A 19797-nucleotide genomic window follows, 5' to 3' on the forward strand; every position below is an offset into this window, starting at 1 on the left:
TGGACCTGCTCTAATAAAGGTCTCTCTTGTGGTGCAGTCCCCAGAGCTGAACACAGTACTCTAGGTGGGGTCTCAAGAGAATGATTTGGATATTTGTCTTACTAGCAATATCAATAAGATACAAGTGAATATGTGATATATGATATAAATGAAGATTATGTCCTCTAAATATGTTCATCTGTTTGTTTTGCTGTCTTCCTGTCTCCAAAGTTCACTGTTGACATAGTGACTGAAATGTTGTAAATAAATAATATTACTTGTGTACAAAATATGACTCTGCTACAGTAGTAGAATAGCTCAGTGCATTATTCCAGTACATTTTGCAAGCAGAAAATTCAGCAACACTTTTAAAACCTGAGATTTTAGAAGGTTATAATTAGTTTTAAAACTCTCAGAATAAAATATGTTCAGAAATAATTCAAAATTTCAAGTACTTATATAGAAAAAAAAAACTTATGAAGAGTATTTTTTTTGTGGGGGGGAGCTTTTTTTTTTTTTTTTTGGAATTGAAATTTTTCTTCTGCATTCAAACATGTTTCAATATTTGCCACCTGCAAGTCTAAATGTATCCCTACAGGAACTTTTTTTTTTTTCTATCAAGTGAAGGAAAATTGTGCATGCTATTGTGTGATAGAAAGCTGAAAATTAAATTTTAAATTCATCATATTGTTCTGCTATGTAATCCAATATTTTTCTACATTGGAGATGAATTTTTGGGTCCCTTGGGAAAGACAGATAATTAGCAGGAAAAAAAGAAAAAAATCCTAGAAAACTACCAGTGCTATCTCCATGTTCTAGAGACTCATTACAGAACAGAGACGTTCATCCTAAACTCAGTTATTTAAAATGCGTGGATATATTGATCCATTATTAGTGATACCTACTATTTATCAATTGTTTGTATAATATTATATATACATACTGGGGCTTTAGTCACTAAGTGTGCTTGTTACCTCTTCAGTTGTCCAATATACACCACATATTTATGTTGTTTGGATAGCTGATAAGAGATGGATTATGAGCTAGTTATGGAAAAAAAATGTACCAATCCAGTTAACAACAATTAACCTTTTTGATATTGAATTACTATGGAAATAGAGTGAGAGGAAGAGGGAGAGGGAGAGAGAAGTAGGAGAGGGAGAGGGAGAGAGAGAGAGGGGAAGGGAAGGGAGGGGAAGGGAGGGGAGGGGTGGAAAAGTTACTTTGTCAGAGAGAGGAAGCCTTCTGACAAATCAGTGAGAAAAAATATGCATAACTAATATCTGCAGTATATTAGTTCACGGAATCAGTTTGTAATGTTAGGTATACCCTTGCATCTGTGGGTGAACAAACAAATTATTACTCTATTTTATTAAGTCCTTGTCCATGTTTTTTTTAAATCATATGTGATAATAAGATTTTCCACATGGCTGCATTCTTCTCTGACTTTTGCTAGAATATTTTGTCCTTCCGCATGTGAGTAAAAACTTCAGAACCTGATGTGAGTTACATTTTTAATAGTATCCCATATGATAAAGATTTCAAACCTCAGAGAAGATGGTGGGGAAAAAAAGCCACCTCCTATTGGATTAAGCATTCACTTTACTTAAAAATTTATCTGTTTCTTCTGCACGTGGTTTTGAAGGATATAAGACTGATGTACAGAAACTGATATTTTTATTTAATGAAGATGCTTGCTTTGAAACAAAATATTTGGTATTATTTAGAATATTTACTTTGAGCACTCATAATTTGTTGTATTGCTTTTTTTTTAAGTATTTAAACTGAGCTTTTCTGGTAGAATTTGAAAAACAAAACAAAACAAAACAAAAAAACTCTAACATTAAGCTTTAGCTTTATATACCTATAGGAAAAAAAGAAGCCTTATTTACCTTCACTCCACCAGAATGTAGTTCCATTTTTCTTCCTCATAAATTACCAGTAGAATGGGGAAAAAACAAAACAAAACAAAACAAAACAAATCAGAAAATAAGATTTTAATCATGGAAATGAACAGAAATTATTCTTAAAAGTACTACAAATTTTTGCATTTCTCATTGATAAAGTAAATTACTGGGAAACAATGGTTCAAACAAAAATATTTTTCTGTTTTGAAAATATAATCTAAAGTAAAACAAAGCAGTGGAAAATCACATTAAAATTCCAGTTAATGACTGCTTCAAGGAAGAGAGAGAATCCAGGAAACATTTTAGAGATCTTCACCCTGCACAGCATCTGAGAAAGTCACAGTGCTCAATTTGTGTGACTTACAAGCTCTCTATGGGGAACAAACAGGGTTATAACGGAAGATGACTTACCAATAATATTTAACTGAGGTTCAAACAGCAGACAGTTACTCTGATGGTTACTTTGAATACAGAAAACAAGGTGAATGAGGATGTATGAGGATTCATCGTTAAAAAAAAAAAAAAAAAAAAAAAAAAAAAAACTCCCCTTTTCATTATGACAATAAATTAACCAACTAAATAAAAAGAACAAACCAAAATCAGAACATTGCATATTTTCTCCTATTTTCTATTCAGATCTTCTATTTTCTCTAGATTTACTTATTTTACTTGAAGGTAACAAGATATAAAAGAAAAATAATTTGGAACAGTTTTTTCTCTCCTGCTGCTTGTGCTCTCCTGGAATATTTCCAGTAAAAGTTTTCTCTCTTACTCTCATGCTAATTAATACATGGTAGAGTACAATATTGTACAGTGTATATGCACATTAGCGCTACTAACATTTTGCTACTTCTATCACTAATTAGCATGGGAGGATGAAAGGAGATTTTTTCCACTAATGAATGTTCATACAGCACTTTGAACATGTAAGGCCCTATAGAAGCATGAAGTGTAATCTTTCTGGTTCTTTCCCTGAAGCTTTAAGTCCCCATTTGACTGGCTTCATCTTTTCTCCTGTGGCTAAAACCTTTCATTTACATATTGAATTTCAGTGGTATTAAATTATAAAATGGAAATATTCAGAACATGGAAAGATTAAAATTCAGATTGACAGGAGACACCTATATATAAAAAAGCAACAATGGGACTGATATGCTATTACACTTTTCCAGTTGATTTTTATTTGTTTCAAAGAGGTTTAAATTATTGCCTGGACCTGAGCTTGTATAACTTGGTGATACTCTTCTAACATCAAGTTAAAATGATGAACTCAGCTTGTATAGATTAAAAGCTGTGCTCCATTGCAGGTGCCCTTGTGGACTTTTTATAAGACTTTTTATTGGGAAAAGTGTAAGTATTTCTGCAGAAAACAAATTTTTTAAAACTCAAAAGCAATTAGATTTTTTGCTGCTTAACTGAAGACATTTCATGTTCCAGAGAATGCTGAGCACTTTTCTTATGTAGAAATATACTGTGCTTTTCACGTTGGACACACAAAGGTAGTTGTATATATATATTTTGCTTAGTTTCCTTCTCTTCTGCAGATTGTAGTAGCTGTCTCAGAGGATCATGTTTCTTTATTAAGTTTGTTCTGTTTTCCTCGTGATGAAGTGAAAATTTAGACTCTGTATATAGTTTCTTTTCCAAAACAATAAAAGAATGATGGATGCTAAAACTTAGATACAGTTCCTTAAAATGCAATAGTAGTGACATGATAAAATGAAAGTTGGGTCTGTGATAGCACAGAAACTTAAACAAGCAGTTATCTGTCTGAGAAGAAAATATCACAGAGACTGCATTTCAACAAAATATAGTTAAGTAAATAAGTCCAATCTCTGTTATTTTCCATGCAATTTTTATTGCAAAATAAGAAAAGTTGAGCTCAAAAAATGAGCTCAAATTTCATTTAAAAAATAGAAATAAGTGAAAAATATTCAAACCACAGTCAAAAGTAAACTAGCTAATGAAATTATTTCATTTCTCTGGTAGAAAATAAAAGAGGCAGCATCAACATTTTCTGGGACAAAATAATAATATTAACTCTCCTAAACTAACAAGATCAGCTGAGTTTTCTTATTGTGCAATTAAGCTGATATTGGGAAGTTTTGTTGCTCAATTCCTATTCACTTCAGTATAAGCAATACATTGATAAACTGTTTCCAACAGGTGGATGTGGCATATTCTTTTTCTGTGGCCATGAAGCTCTGATCTCCTGCTTTATCTTGGGGCATAGTCTTCTGTCTTCTGCTGTTCTTCTGCATTTGTAAGAACTTTTTAATTTTTTTTTTCTTTCCTTCTGGTACTGTATTGTCTTGGTCCTTTCATCATGGAAAACTCAAATATAATTTCTTCTCTCTCTGCATCTTCTTCCTGTTTCTTCAGCATGACTCATGATTTAATACAGAATTGTATTCTGTTCTAAAACTTCTTTGTTTCTTTCTTGGACATGGACTTTAGCTTCTGTTGATAACTTTCTAGCGACATGACATTTCGGCTACATCATAACTCATCCTCAGGTCGTGTTTCAAAATCTTTCACTCTTCAGTTTTTATAGGGGTTTTATTTTTTTTATTTTATTTTTTTTCTAAAGCTTTTGCACTAATTCCTGTATTATTTTTACATTAAGATTCACTGCTTCAAATATTACAAAATCATAGTTTACCCATTCATTCTTTCTGATGAAACCTGTACCCTGATCAATAAATGTTGTAATTAGTAATTTCTGCCTTCTTTTCTACAATTTATTTTTCTTTATCATTTTTATGCTTTACTTTACTATTTTTTTGTTTAGAATCTTTCTGTGTTTTAGTGATTACCCATAGTAGAAACCTGGTTTAGAACATTGGCTTCATGAATACTGCCTTATCAAGAACAGGTGAGTAAAATAGGAATTTTCTATAAGCCTAATAGCTTCCAGATTATTGGATAAACTGGATGTGATGTTTCTATCCTGAAAAATCATCATGGGCTTGTGGAAAATCAACCTTAAACATAAAAGCAAATGTTACCTGCTAAGTACAAATCTTCTAAAAATGTTAAAACAAAGGGATGGAGAACCAAAAAAAAAAAAAAAAAAAAAAAAGACCATTTTTTTTGAGACAACAAAAATACAGCCAGACTGTTTCTGACAGAAGCTGGTATGTCTTCTTTTAAAGCTTGAAATTATACTGTTTCTGCAGCCCATTAAACAGACTGTTCTGACTTTTAACTATCCTTATAGTTAGAAGTGTGTTTTCTGATCTATTCAAAATTTCCATTGCTGGAAATTAAGTTGAATACTTAATGTGCAGCACTCAGGGGACATAAAAAACTATTGATCACTCATTAATAGCAACCTTTTATATTGGAAGATTCAATTGCTGTCTTCTCTAAACTAATCAAAGGCAAAATACCTTTAACCTGTCCTCACATCTGAATTTTCTATTTTTTTTTTATGATTTTGATTGTCTCATTTCAATTCTTTCTAACTAGTCTAAATTTTTCCTAAGTGTTGTTGTGAAATGAATGTCTAATACCCAGCAGAGGCCTTTCAATTGCAACTAGTGCTCGTGAGCTACCTCTTGGTGCAATCTTGCTCTTGTTTGCTTGGCTGCCTACTAAGTTCTGTCCATTTTGTGTTACCATTAATGTCAGGACTTTACAACTGGTGATCGTGGAAAACTGCAGAGATAATTTTGCATTCTGAGGTTGTCTTCCAAAGGGCCTGAGTTCCCTGCCTGATCAATGTCACTTTAACATTTTGTCATCACTTTGTTCCACTGTCCTGATTATTAATGAAAATACTGAACGCTACCAAGCCTAGAAAAGAAACTATATCCATAGTTCTTCAGTAGCTAGTTTCTGCTCTGCAACTTTTAGTAATAGAATCCTTGTTTTTATTTAATTTTATTTTTTCCTCCTTGCTTATGAGAACACTATAATTGTAACAAGGAACATACAACTTGAAGCTTTACTGATTCTTTCTTTCCCCTTAAAATAGAAGTGCATTAAATCATTATAGGCTACTTAGAAAATGACTGTTTAATAGGATATCAGTGGGGATCCTCCTCAAGGCACCTTCTCCAGGCATCCAAGGTGTCACCTGGTCTGCATGAATTCTGAGACAATCCATAAAATTCAGTGCTTGCTATAGGTTTTCCTTATATCCTCACTATTATGTTAAACAAAAGCCAACAAAGAACTTAGTTCACAATCTTTTCTTCTGCAATACCTAAGGAGGAGAAAATTTTTATTTCCAGCCATAACAAATACACTTGGAATTCATTAGCATTTTTGCAATTATTGCAATTATTTATACATATGCAATTATTTATATATAATAATTGCAATTATTGCAATACTAGTTTGATAGTACAATGTAGTGTACTATGATAGTAATAAGTTGACTTATACAATGAGTATAGAGAAAAGGACATATTGTTTGGAGGGAAGAAATACCTTAGACTACATACTAAAATAAGGTGTTGGATGGAGAGATGTTATTTCCGTCTTCTATTCTGACTTTTCTAAGGACTGACTTCTGTATGATAGGCCTCTGCAACTAGCTCAAAAACTTCCCTGGATCATACTTGATATGTAAGGAGAAACTGGATACCACTTAGTTTTTTTAGGATATTCCTACGGTGTATTCAAGGACTTCTGAGGTAATTTCTGAGATATAACTCTCTCCTTCGCTATGAATACCTTTTTAGGTTCTCCATTAAGCTCCACTCCATTAAGCAATGGGAATAAGTCTGGATCACCAAGGTGCCCTTAGAAGCCCTCCTTATCAGAATAATAGGCTTTATTTTTTTTTTTTTTGTCTGTCTCATCATCATACTCTTGAATAAGATGCTGAATAACTTGGCAGATAGCTTCTACCTAGCCAGTACCTTTTATCACAGTTTCTGACATACCAAACAACCATACAATAGTAAAGCAGAATCTGGCTTTCAGATGATAATAAATGAAATGTATTCTAATATCAGTTCATGGCTAGAGGTAACATTTAAAGAACTTCCTTGTGTCAGGTCCGCTCCAGGCAGGTTTCAAATAAACTCTAAGAAGTACCTTGTTCTGGATAAACACTTTTTTATGATTGCATTTAAGTTAGTCACCTGGGACAAATCTTTTTACAATAATAAATATAGATTTAGTTGCTGACTGTACAGGTAATAAATGATTTACATGTCTTGGGGATACACTGATTTAGAAGTTGCCTAGCAAACCTAAAGAAAGGCAGAAAGTAAACCAATGTAGACCATAAAAACATATAAATCAAATGTCTAGAGATCCATTCACTGTGACTGGAAAACAAACAAACAACAAAAAAAAGCAAATATGTTCAAATTAGAGAAAGCACCTTTCCATAGACACTGAGATGGAACATAAATAACTGCAAAAATGCAAAATAATGCTGAATCAGGATATTCACCATTAGCAACCAAATATGAAAGAAAGACTGGTTTATTTGTCAGAGATTATGAAGGCTGCTGATTGGTCTGGTGCCTGACTGAGATCAGCACATAGCTGACGAAGAGTTAATTGAAACTAAATCCAGGTAAGACAGAGGTTAGGCCTGCAGGCAGAATAAAGCCCCTAGGGAGCTTTCCATCATATTTGCTTCTTCATCTGAAGACATGTTGCACAAATCATCAAAACAGCCTTCAGTTTCTAGGACCCCCTCTGAACCTAGAGTTATAAATAGCAACCTATACTCAAACACCAGAACTAAGAGACTTTTCACTGGTTGTTTGGTGATGAAATGACCTTAATCATATATACCTTCCTTAGCTCATGAATTAATTATCATGATGATTACTGAAGCCTGAACACAGTAAGTACCTACACCCACCGTTTTGCTCTTAGCACTAACTCCTGATAGAAGGAACACTGAGTCACATTTAATGTTTCATCTAGTGTTTTCCAGCCTCTGACTGAGCAAGGCCTGGGTTACTCTGACCTTCAGAATTTAACTACCTAACCACATGAGAAAGACAGTGAGTCATCATAATTTTGGAGCTTAGAATAAAATAATGGAATTCACTACTTAAAGAAACTGAGAAGGACCATAAGATTCACTATTTTCTAGTCCAAATATAAGGCCTATTGGTTTGAACTTTCCAATGGTAAAATAAGTTAAAAGGATATCAATATTTAATAAAATTGATCTAAAAATGTCAGTTTTAAAATATGTCAAACGTTTAAAGGAAAATAATGGATTTTATTTTTTTTTTCTTTATGAAACAAGAATGGTGACTCTGGTGATATAAGTTACATTTGTGGTAAATTTTTCAGAAAGTCTTAATGAGAATGAAAGAGAAAAAAGGGCCAATTCAGGTTGACTGCAAACTTTGTTTCTTGATCATCAGCTAATTTTAAAGGTAATGTTGTACATCTCATTTATTTTTTTCAGGTGTTTCTAGCACCATCAAAAGTTTAGATCTAAGTTTTAATGGTATAGATCCCACGCTAGTCTAGAAATGTGGAGCTGATTTCTCTTTCCAATTTCAACCAAATAGTTACCTTATTAAAATGGGATATTGAAGACAGTACAAATCCGACATTTCTGCCTCAGTTTCTCAAGCCTTCTGCTTCCTTGCAGCAATTACCAGTTGGGCTGCAAGAGATACTGAATTCTTTGCATATCTTACTTTGAAACTGGTTTACTTCATATAAAATAGTTTACAGACTAATACTAAAAGAAATCATTGAGACAAGGAGAAAAATTGGTTAAAAGACTTGTTCTGAATTAGGTGAGGAGGAAAGATGAGACTAGATTGCCTAATTAGATTTCTTAGGGATGCTTCTGTTCATCAAAGTCATTTCATTTCTACACAAATGAAAAACAGTGTTTTGGAACTACCAGAATGAACTATTTAGTTTTTATTATTTTTTTTTCTCTTTTATTTTATAGTTATCCAAGACTATTCCTTCAATTCTTCATAACCATCAGAGTTTCACCTTTTCCAGTGTAAAAAGCTCTGTCAATAACTAATTACCTGATGACTGTACTCCAGGACTTATGATTCTCAGTTCTAGTAGTTCTTCAGAGAGATCTTCTGAGATGAGGACTTCTGAAATTCTTTTTTTTTTTTTTTTTACTGTGAGAAGGTAAATTAGCACTCCTGGTATCATGATGCCGTGATCAGAAAAAGACAGCAAGGTTTTGTTTCACTCATTTTCCTGCCATTTTTCCCCTCTGAAGAACTGAAGATAGTAATGAGTAAGTGGCCAATTTTCATTTTACTTAAAAAGCATTGCCCAGATCATTATGTGTCTTGATTTAGAGGCTCTAGGAACCTAAAACAGTTATGGCTAGATCTGAATTTTATTTGTTACCTTTCTGCCCCTGCAGCAGAATTATTAAGGAAGGAATATCTCCCAAGGCCACCAACATCTTTTCTCACATATGATGTGAGGCCATAAGGGAATGGGAGGAGAGCTTGTGGTCATGTTTTCAGAAACTTGAAGAAGTTAATGGACAAAGGAAGAAATGTCAATTTCCCAAGTGGAAAGGGGGCAAAAAGAAATGCTTTTAACTTTATCCTCACTGGAACCTGAAGAAGTCTGGAAACACTTGTGAATAAAACACTGCTCTTGCCCCCAGAAACAGCAGAGTGCTGTGGGAAGCATGCCCGGGACATGAAGGCCCCATTGCTCACTTCAGCCATAAATAGTCAATTAATATTTTTGGCAGCAATGTGGAAGTTGTTCCCTCTTGTTAGACTTTTTAACCAGCCTTCAGGCAGAAATAATTAAAAAAAAAAAAAAAAAAAAAAAAAAAAAAGTAGGTCTGAGCCATTCCTAGAGACTAAAACTCCAGCTTTTCAGGAAGGAAGAATGCCCTGGTGTGGGAGAGTCACTGAATGCCAACAGCTTCAGGAAGCAGAATTTTCTTAAATTATTTTGCATATAATAGTGTTGTAGAGGTCCCCTTTAACCTCACTCTCTAACTATTGCAAGAGTTGATATTCAGGTCATCTGCTTCTATTTCAGTTTCACTGAATCAGTGACCCACAAACCTAGTACTTTCTCCAGGGTAAAAAATGCATGAGTTTGCTCTTTAATGCATATCCTTAGGGTGCATGCTTATTTTAAGCCTCTAAGCTGGCTATTAACATTAGTAAAGATTGCTATACCTTACACCAATAAATAAATAAATAAATAAATAAAAAATTGAACATTAAGACTTCATTATCTTGACACAGCAAATTGTCCTGTTTGTTATTTTGCTTTAAAGAGTATAATCACGTGGAAATGAAAACATACAGATAATAAATGCAGCTCTAGTAATATTTCAATTTATTGAGAAGGTAAAGTTTTATTTAATGCTCTGGAAACACCCACAACAGACCCCTAAATTTGAAAGGTTTGGTGCAGTTCCTGTGTTTAAATAATTTATGTTGATTTCACACTATCAAGCATCCAAACCATTCAGTGATTTTTGTTTTAAATTCCCACTCTATTTTATGAATTACCCTCTCTGTTTTAATTTCCTTAATATATCCTATGGTACTAGGAAGCATGCCAAATAACTTTCTAGTCAATTTTAGATGTTCTGTCTTAGAACTTATGATTTTCTGACATTATCATTCTATTTAGCAAGTCTATTCTTCCATTCACCAAATCATTCCTTTTAGTCATCATATCAAGTATATAACTGCAGTGAACAATCATCAAAGAATTTTGTGCAGTGCTTAAAGATGACTATATGTCTTTAGAGAGTTATATGTCCCCAGGTCCTGTCATTTTCAGGAGAGACTGCTGCTGTTTCAAAGTCCTTGATTTGTTCTTTCAGTCTGACTTAATTCATATGGAGACACTCACAGACTGTCCTGGTTTCAGTTAGGACAGAGTGAATTTTCCTCCTAGTAGCTGGCAGGGTGCTATGTTTTGGATTAGAATGAGAAGAGCACTGATAACATGCTGATGTTTTAATTGTTGTAGAGCAGTGCTTACACCAGGCCAAGGACTTTTCAGCCTCTCTCTGTCCTGCTAGCGAGCAGGCTAGGGATGCAGCAGAAGCTGGGAGGGGACAGACCCAGGACAGCTGACCCAAACTGGCCAAAGGGGTATTCCATACCATCTGACGTCATGCTGAACAATATATAGGGGTGGCTAGCCGGGGTGGAGGGGTGGCCGGCTGCTCGGGGATAGGCTGGGCATCGGTCAACGGGTGGTGAGCAATTGCATTGTGCATCACTTATTTCGTACACATTATTACTATTAATACTATTATTATTATTGTTGTTGTTGTTATTCTTTTCCCTGTCTTAATAAACTGTCTTTATCTCAACTCACAGGCTTCACTTTCCCGTTTCTCTCCCCCATCCCGGAGAGGGAGGGGGGAGGGTGAGCGAACGGCTGTGTGGTGTTTGACTGCCAGCCGGGCTAAACCACAACAGCCCATTTGGCGCCCAACGTGGGGCTCGAAGGGTTGAGATATCGACAGATTTGACCAGAGTGTGTTAAACTAAAATTGGTATAAGTATTCGACCTGCTTAATAGTTGCTAGTCACAATGTTGATTGCCTTAATCTCAAGTCTGCTGTGCCTGTTTCCCAAATTGAGTTTTATAGCAAGTTACTTTCTGTATGTGCTCCCTGTCGTGCTGTTTACCCTTTCCGGGCCCTGGTTTAAGATTGTTATGGTACTGTGTGGTGTAACGATGGCTTATGAAATGATGAAGTATCTGGTCATGACTCTAACCTGGTATTTGTACTCAGCACTGTCGTCGACTCTATACTTCGGAAACCATATCTCAGAAACTATTAGCAATTACACCTATTGCCTTTTTTCATCAGGGAGTCAGTCTCTGGAGGGGACAGGGGAAGATATTTTTTCCTACCTGTTCACTCTCCCTTCCTCCTTCACCACCCTCTTATCCCCCGAGCTAGTTACGGTAGCTCTCCAAGATGTTGAATATCCTTGGGATACTCAGACCAGCATGTTCTTGTTGTTATGTCTCCTGAATGCGCTTCAGGTTTTGTTTAAGGTTAAACAACTACTTAGGAATCTCATCCGGAGATCTGTCTTGAGGCGGGATATTTGCGAGTGGCAGGGAGTGTGGGAGGATATGGGCAGGTTTCTAGGGCAGTGGGCACCTCCAGTGTTTTGGACATTCACCCCTGAACAACTGCAAAATCCTAAAAAACTGGTAGAATGCTTGAAAAAAAGGTGTCATGACTCTGGCAGTTCCAAAGTGACACAAATCACTGTGGCGTGCTGGGGTCTGGCTTGTGCCTATCGAGCTGCAATTGATGCTACTATCAACCTAGTGACAGACCCTGCGGCCGTTCCAGTCCCGGCTCCCGCAGCCACTCCGGCTCCAGCTCCCGCAGCCGTTCCAGCTCCCGCAGCCGTCCCGGCTCCAGCTCCCGCAGCCGTTCCAGCTCCCGCAGCTGTCCCGGCTCCAGCTCCCGCAGCCGTCCCGGCTCCAGCTCCCGCAGCCGTTCCGGCTCCAGCTCCCGCAGCTGTCCCGGCTCCAGCTCCCGCAGCCGTTCCAGCTCCCGCAGCCGTCCCGGCTCCAGCTCCCGCAGCCATTCCCACTCCTGTGGCTGGGTCAGAGAAACGAACTGTAGCAGTGCAAGTTGCCCCTGCAGAGGGTACTCCAACCCCTGTGGCAGACCCTGTGGCTGGGTCAGAGAAACGAACTGTAGCAGTGCAAGTTGCCCCTGCAGAGGGTACTCCAACCCCTGTGGCAGACCCTGTGGCTGGGTCGGAGAAACGAACTGTAGCAGTGCAAGTTGACCCTGCAGAGGGTATTCCAATCCCTGTGGCAGACCCTGTGGCTGGGTCGGAGAGGCGAGCTGTAGCAGTGCAAGTTGCCCCTGTAGAAAAGGTGAAAAAATGGTATAGAGACGCAGGTCGTTTAGAACGCAAAAAGTCTTCTGCTAAGTCTGGGTGTGGAGAAGACGAGGCTGGGCCATCAAGTGTGCAGGAGGATGAAGATGAGGATGAGGATGTCAGTAAGTCAACAGTAACTACCCGAACCCTATACCAGCGTGAGCTACGAGATGTGCGAAAAGATTTTGGTCGCTGTATAGGTGAACAGCTTGTCACCTGGCTGCTCCGGTGCTGGGACACTGGAGCCAATGGTGTGAAATTAGAGGGCAGGGAAGCCAAGCGGTTGGGATCCCTTGCTAGAGATGCAAGCATTGACAAAGCAATTGGAGATGGAGCACGATCTCACAGCCTCTGGAGGCGTCTCCTGTTAGCTGTGAAGGGAAGGTATCCCTACAAGGAAGAACTTGTATGTGTACCAGTCAAGTGGACCACCATGGAGAAGGGAATTCAGTACCTGAGGGAATTAGCCATACGGGAAGTAATTTATAAGGACTTAGACGATGCACAAACATCCACAGATCCAGATGAAGTCCAGTGTACTCGACCCATGTGGCGGAAGTTTGTACGGAATGCACCATCAACATGGGCCAGCACATTGACAATAATAACCTGGAAAGACGGTGAAGATCCCACAGTGGGTGACATGGCTAAACAACTCCGGGAGTACGAAGGAAATCTCTCCTCTTCCCTACAGGCCTGCGTCTCGGCTGTGGAGAAACTCTCTGAAGAGTTCCACCAACTTAAAGAGGATTTATCTTCCCCCCCACCTGAACAAACCAGTGGCCACCAACTAAAAGAGAATACTTTGGAGAAACTTATTGAAGAGGTCCAGCAACTTAAAGAGAGTGTATTTTCTTCCCCACCTGTACAAACCAGCGTCTCGGCTATTAGGGGTAAACGTGCATCCATGCAAAGAAGACAATATGGTGGGTACACACCCCGCACCACCCTGTGGTTTTACCTACGTGACCATGGAGAGGACATGAGAAAATGGGATGGAAAATCTACTGAGACTCTAGAGGCACGGGTACGTGAGTTGCAAAAGAAAACAATCGGGAGAAAGGGGTTCTCTGAAAAGTTTGCTGCTCCAACTTCTAGCAGGCAGTCTTTTAAACACAGAAGTGAAGATTCTGACCAGGACTAGAGGGGCCCTGCCTCCAGCCAGGGGGAGGAAAGGGACAACCGAGTTTATTGGACTGTGTGGATTCGATGGCCTGGCACGTCTGACGCACAGAAGTATAAGGCTCTAGTAGACACCGGTGCACAATGTACTCTAATGCCATCCAGCTGTAAAGGGCCAGAGCCCATCTGTATTTATGGCGTGACAGGGGGATCCCAGCAGTTAACTGTATTGGAAGCTGAAGTGAGTCTAACCGGAAATGAGTGGCAAAAGCACCGTATTGTGACTGGCCCGGATGCTCCGTGCATCCTTGGCATAGACTATCTTAGAAGAGGATATTTCAAGGACCCAAAAGGGTTCCAGTGGGCTTTTGGCATAGCTGCCTTAGAGACAGAGGACATTAAACAGTTGTCTACCTTGCCCGGTCTCTCAGAGGACCCTTCTGTTGTGGGGTTGCTGAGGGTTGAAGAACAGCAAGTGCCAATCGCTACCACAACTGTGCACCGGCGGCAATATCGCACCAACCGAGACTCCCTGATTCCCATCCACGAGCTAATTCGTCAACTGGAGAGCCAAGGAGTGATCAGCAAGACCCATTCACCTTTTAATAGTCCCATATGGCCAGTGCGAAAGTCTAATGGTGAGTGGAGACTAACAGTGGACTATCGTGGCCTGAACGAAGTCACGCCACCACTGAGTGCTGCAGTGCCGGACATGCTAGAACTCCAGTACGAACTGGAATCAAAGGCAGCCAAGTGGTATGCCACAATTGATATTGCTAATGCATTTTTCTCCATCCCTCTAGCAGCAGAGTGCAGGCCACAGTTTGCTTTCACTTGGAGGGGAGTCCAATATACTTGGAATCGGCTGCCCCAGGGGTGGAAACATAGCCCTACCATTTGCCATGGACTGATCCAGTCTGCGCTGGAGCAGGGGGAGGCTCCTGAACACCTGCAGTACATCGATGACATCATTGTGTGGGGTGACACTGCAGAGGAAGTTTTCGAGAAAGGGAAGAAAATAGTCCAAATCCTTCTGAAGGCCGGTTTTGCCATAAAACAAAATAAAGTTAAAGGACCTGCACGAGAGATCCAGTTTTTAGGAATAAAATGGCAAGATGGACGTCGTCAAATCCCAATGGATGTGATCAACAAAATAACAGCTATGTCTCCACCAACTAGCAAGAAGGAAACACAAACTTTCCTAGGTGTCGTGGGGTTTTGGAGAATGCATATTCCAAATTACAGTCTGATTGTAAACCCGCTCTACCAAGTAACTCGTAAGAAGAATGCTTTTGAATGGGGCCCTGAGCAACGACAAGCCTTTGAACAAATTAAACAGGAAATAGTTCATGCAGTAGCCCTTGGGCCAGTCCGAACAGGACCAGATATAAAGAATGTGCTCTACACCGCAGCCAGGGAGAATGGCCCCACCTGGAGCCTCTGGCAGAAAGAACCTGGGGAAACTCGAGGTCGACCCCTGGGGTTTTGGAGTCAGGGATACAGAGGATCTGAGGCCCGCTATACTCCAACCGAAAAGGAGATATTGGCAGCATATGAGGGAGTTCGATCTGCTTCGGAAGTGGTCGGTACTGAAGCGCAGCTCCTCCTGGCACCCCGACTGCCGGTACTGGGTTGGATGTTCAGAGGAAGGGTCCCCTCTACACATCATGCAACTGATGCTACATGGAGCAAGTGGGTTGCACTGATTACTCAGCGGGCTCGAATAGGAAACCCCAGTCGCCCAGGAATCCTGGAAGTGATTATGGACTGGCCAGAAGGCAAGTACTTTGGGATATCGTCAGAGGAGGAGGTGGTCCGTGCTGAAGAAGCCCCACTGTACAACAAGCTACCAGAAAATGAGAAGAAATATGCCCTGTTCACTGATGGGTCCTGTCGTATTGTGGGAAAGCATCGGAGATGGAAAGCTGCTGTATGGAGTCCTACACGACGAGTTGCAGAAGCTGCTGAGGGAGAAGGTGAATCGAGTCAGTTTGCAGAAGTGAAAGCCGTTCAGCTGGCCTTAGATATTGCTGAACGAGAAAAGTGGCCAGTTCTCTATCTCTATACTGATTCATGGATGGTAGCAAATGCCCTGTGGGGGTGGCTACAACAATGGAAGCAGAACAACTGGGAACGCCGGGGCAAACCCATCTGGGCTGCTGCATTGTGGCAAGATATTGCTGCCCGGGTAGAGAACCTGGTTGTAAAGGTACGCCATGTAGATGCTCATGTGCCCAAGAATCGGGCTACTGAAGAACATCAAAACAACCAGCAGGTGGATCAGGCTGCTAAGATTGAAGTGGCTCAGGTGGACCTGGACTGGCAACATAAAGATGAATTATTTATAGCCCGATGGGCCCATGACACCTCAGGCCATCAAGGTAGAGATGCAACATACAGATGGGCTCGTGACCGAGGGGTGGACCTGACCATGGACACTATAGCACAGGTTATTCATGATTGTGAAACATGTGCTGCAATTAAACAAGCCAAACGGTCAAAGCCTCTCTGGTATGGAGGACGATGGCTGAAATACAAATATGGAGAGGCCTGGCAGATTGATTACATCACACTCCCCCAAACCCGCAACGGCAAGCGCCACGTACTTACAATGGTGGAAGCAACCACCGGATGGCTGGAAACATATCCTGTGCCCCATGCCACCGCCCGGAACACTATCCTGGGCCTTGAAAAGCAAGTCCTATGGCGACATGGCACCCCAGAAAGAATTGAGTCAGACAATGGGACTCATTTCCGAAACAACCTTATAGACACTTGGGCCAAAGAACATGGTATTGAGTGGGTGTATCACATCCCTTATCATGCACCAGCCTCCGGGAAAGTTGAACGATACAATGGACTGTTAAAGACTACACTGAAAGCAATGGGTGCTGGGACATTCAAAAATTGGGAAACACATCTGGCAAAGGCCACCTGGTTAGTCAATACTAGAGGATCTGCCAACCGAGCTGGACCTGCCCAATCAAACCTGTTACGCACTGTAGAAGGGGATAAAGTTCCTGTAGTGCACGTAAGAAACATGCTGGGTAAGACAGTCTGGGCTACTCCCGCCTCAGGAAAAGGCAAGCCCATTCGTGGGATTGCTTTTGCTCGGGGACCTGGATGCACTTGGTGGGTAATGCAAGAGAATGGGGAGGTCCGGTGTGTACCTCAAGGGGACCTAATACTGGGTGAGAATAGCCCATGAGTTGAATTATAGTATGTTAATTATCATATAACACTGTATGTCATCGCTACCATGGTTGCTATATATCATAGATGAAAATGGTGATTAATTAGAAGGTATTGGAAAGAGTGTAACCTGAGCATGACATAAATGGTATGGAATAAGGGGTGGATATCTGTCCTGGTTTCAGTTAGGACAGAGTTAATTTTCCTCCTAGTAGCTGGCAGGGTGCTATGTTTTGGATTAGAATGAGAAGAGCGCTGATAACATGCTGATGTTTTAATTGTTGTAGAGCAGTGCTTACACCAGGCCAAGGACTTTTCAGCCTCTCTCTGTCCTGCTAGCGAGCAGGCTAGGGATGCAGCAGAAGCTGGGAGGGGACAGACCCAGGACAGCTGACCCAAACTGGCCAAAGGGGTATTCCATACCATCTGACGTCATGCTGAACAATATATAGGGGTGGCTAGCCGGGGTGGAGGGGTGGCCGGCTGCTCGGGGATAGGCTGGGCATCGGTCAACGGGTGGTGAGCAATTGCATTGTGCATCACTTATTTCGTACACATTATTACTATTAATACTATTATTATTATTGTTGTTGTTGTTATTCTTTTCCCTGTCTTAATAAACTGTCTTTATCTCAACTCACAGGCTTCACTTTCCCGTTTCTCTCCCCCATCCCGGAGAGGGAGGGGGGAGGGTGAGCGAACGGCTGTGTGGTGTTTGACTGCCAGCCGGGCTAAACCACAACACAGACACAATATTATTATTATTATTGTTTTTTCTGGGGACAAAATAAAACCAGGGGAAAAAAATGTCCAAATGCCTAAAAAGCCAAGTAGCACACAAAGCTCATTTTGTTTTGATACTAAGAAAGGTATCATGCTAAGTCAACTGAAATACAAGATTTACAGATGCCATTTTCTGCCAGCTCAAGATAGATATCAATGATTTATTTTTGAACTTAGGCCTTGTCTAGTTTATATTTGTTCACATTAAAGATCACAATTAACTTACACATACACACTTTGGTTGCCAGAATTTAATAGCTGAGAGTGCTATTTAATACAGCATTAACAACTGAATGGTGCCTGGTCAAATTTGCCACTCCTCCACTCCCTCTTTTGGTATTTTCTGTCTCTTTAAACTAATATATTTGCATCCAGTTTTGAGGCAAACTGTTTCTCAATTTGTGATTGTCAATACTGCAAATAATTTTTAACAGAGATAATTATCTCACCATACCATACACTGAGGATGGGATAAAAAGCCCAGAAACAAAGAATGACCTATCAGGTAGGTAGTATCATTATCAGATAGTTAGCAACCCAAGGGCTTTCTTCACTGTAATTGAACCGGTTCACAGTTTAAAAAACAAACAACCAAACAAAATAGACTCCTAGAGGAGTTTTAAACATCCAGGATTCATGGAGGACATCTGGTAACTTAAGACTATTTTAAGACTTCCTTGGAGACCAGCATTTCTTTCTGGTCCATATCCTTTCTGGAAACTTATGCATCCCATGACTTTATTAGTGTATAGCAACTCCTAAACCTTTCCCTGCCTTCTACAATGATTCATAATATGGTGTAGCTATAGGTTGGCCAGCAGTTCCTGAATATCTTTAAGGAGTGCTCTGTTAAAATACAAGGTTTAAATGAAACATTTTAGCAATTTGCGAGTTTCTGTCCCATCTGAATTCTTCATCTCATATATTGGAATCAGTATTCAGAATAGAGTAGAAAAAAAGTATGATTATATATATATATATATATTTTTAAATCAAAGGACAAGCCTTTCTTTTAAAAAAGCAAAGCCCCTAAACCTGTGGATCTGTCAGAAAATAAGGCTCATTGGTTTCTTTATTGCCTGGAAACTGCCAGGAGATCTTCAAACAAATAGCAATACATATGAAAAATGACCACTCTGTTCCCTTTACCCAACTAGAAGGACACAATGTCCAGGAGTATGGTTTAATATCAGAATATACATTAAAAATTTCATATTTGAGTAGTAAGGGAATAGCTTTGAAATAAAAGATCTGTATATGTGTCTTAATTGCAAAACCAAGTAGAATGATAGTGACTTTTAAAACATTTTGAATAAGCAGCTATTCCATTTGTCAAGCTGAGTGCAATTTATGACAAATGGAAGTCATAATGGAAGTCATCAAGTGTATTTATGAAACATTTTAGGGCATTTGTATCAAAGGTATCAGACATCAGATACTTCAAAGGACATGGAAATTTCCTATGCTCCCAGATGAAATCCAGAATACACTGAACTGCATATCTGAAGAAAGCAAGAAATTTAAGGGAAATAATATTGTCAGTCCAGGTCTTTAAAGGCATTTTGGCTTTCCAATGCCCAGTTCCTGAGTGCCTTGCTGCTGCAAGGTACATATTGTAGCCAAGACTTTTCAGAAGATGACTGAAGAGGGACCTGCCTTAGGCAAGGCAGTGCTGAGCTGCAGGAAAGAACAGACCTTTCATAGCACAGAACCACAGAATCATAGAATGGTTTCAATTGGAAGGGACCTTAAAGATCATACAATTCCACCCCGCCTGACATGGGCAGGAACACTTTCCTCTAGACCAGGTTGCTCAAAGCCCCATCCAACCTGGCCTTGAACACTTCCAGGAATGGGGTGTTCACAGCTTCCCTGGGCTGCCTGATCCAGGGCCTCACCACCCTCAGAGTAAAGAATTTCTTCGTTATATCTAATCTAAATCTACCCTCTTTTAGTTTAAAGCCATTACCCCTTTGTCCCACCACTAC

The 19797-nt window shown here is 39.7% G+C and overlaps 1 long non-coding RNA gene across 1 annotated transcript in view; it reads left to right on the plus strand.

Moving 5' to 3' along the window:
* LOC121058537 overlaps window positions 1-19797 on the plus strand; it is a 256855-nt gene that overhangs the window by 214455 nt on the left and 22603 nt on the right. Inside the window, exon 2 of the long non-coding RNA XR_005814228.1 lies at window positions 65-69. This is a non-coding gene — a long non-coding RNA (uncharacterized LOC121058537). The remainder of the gene's footprint in view (window positions 1-64; window positions 70-19797) is intronic.

Source organism: Cygnus olor, chromosome 1, assembly GCF_009769625.2.
Source record: "Cygnus olor isolate bCygOlo1 chromosome 1, bCygOlo1.pri.v2, whole genome shotgun sequence".
NCBI lineage: Eukaryota > Metazoa > Chordata > Aves > Anseriformes > Anatidae > Cygnus > Cygnus olor.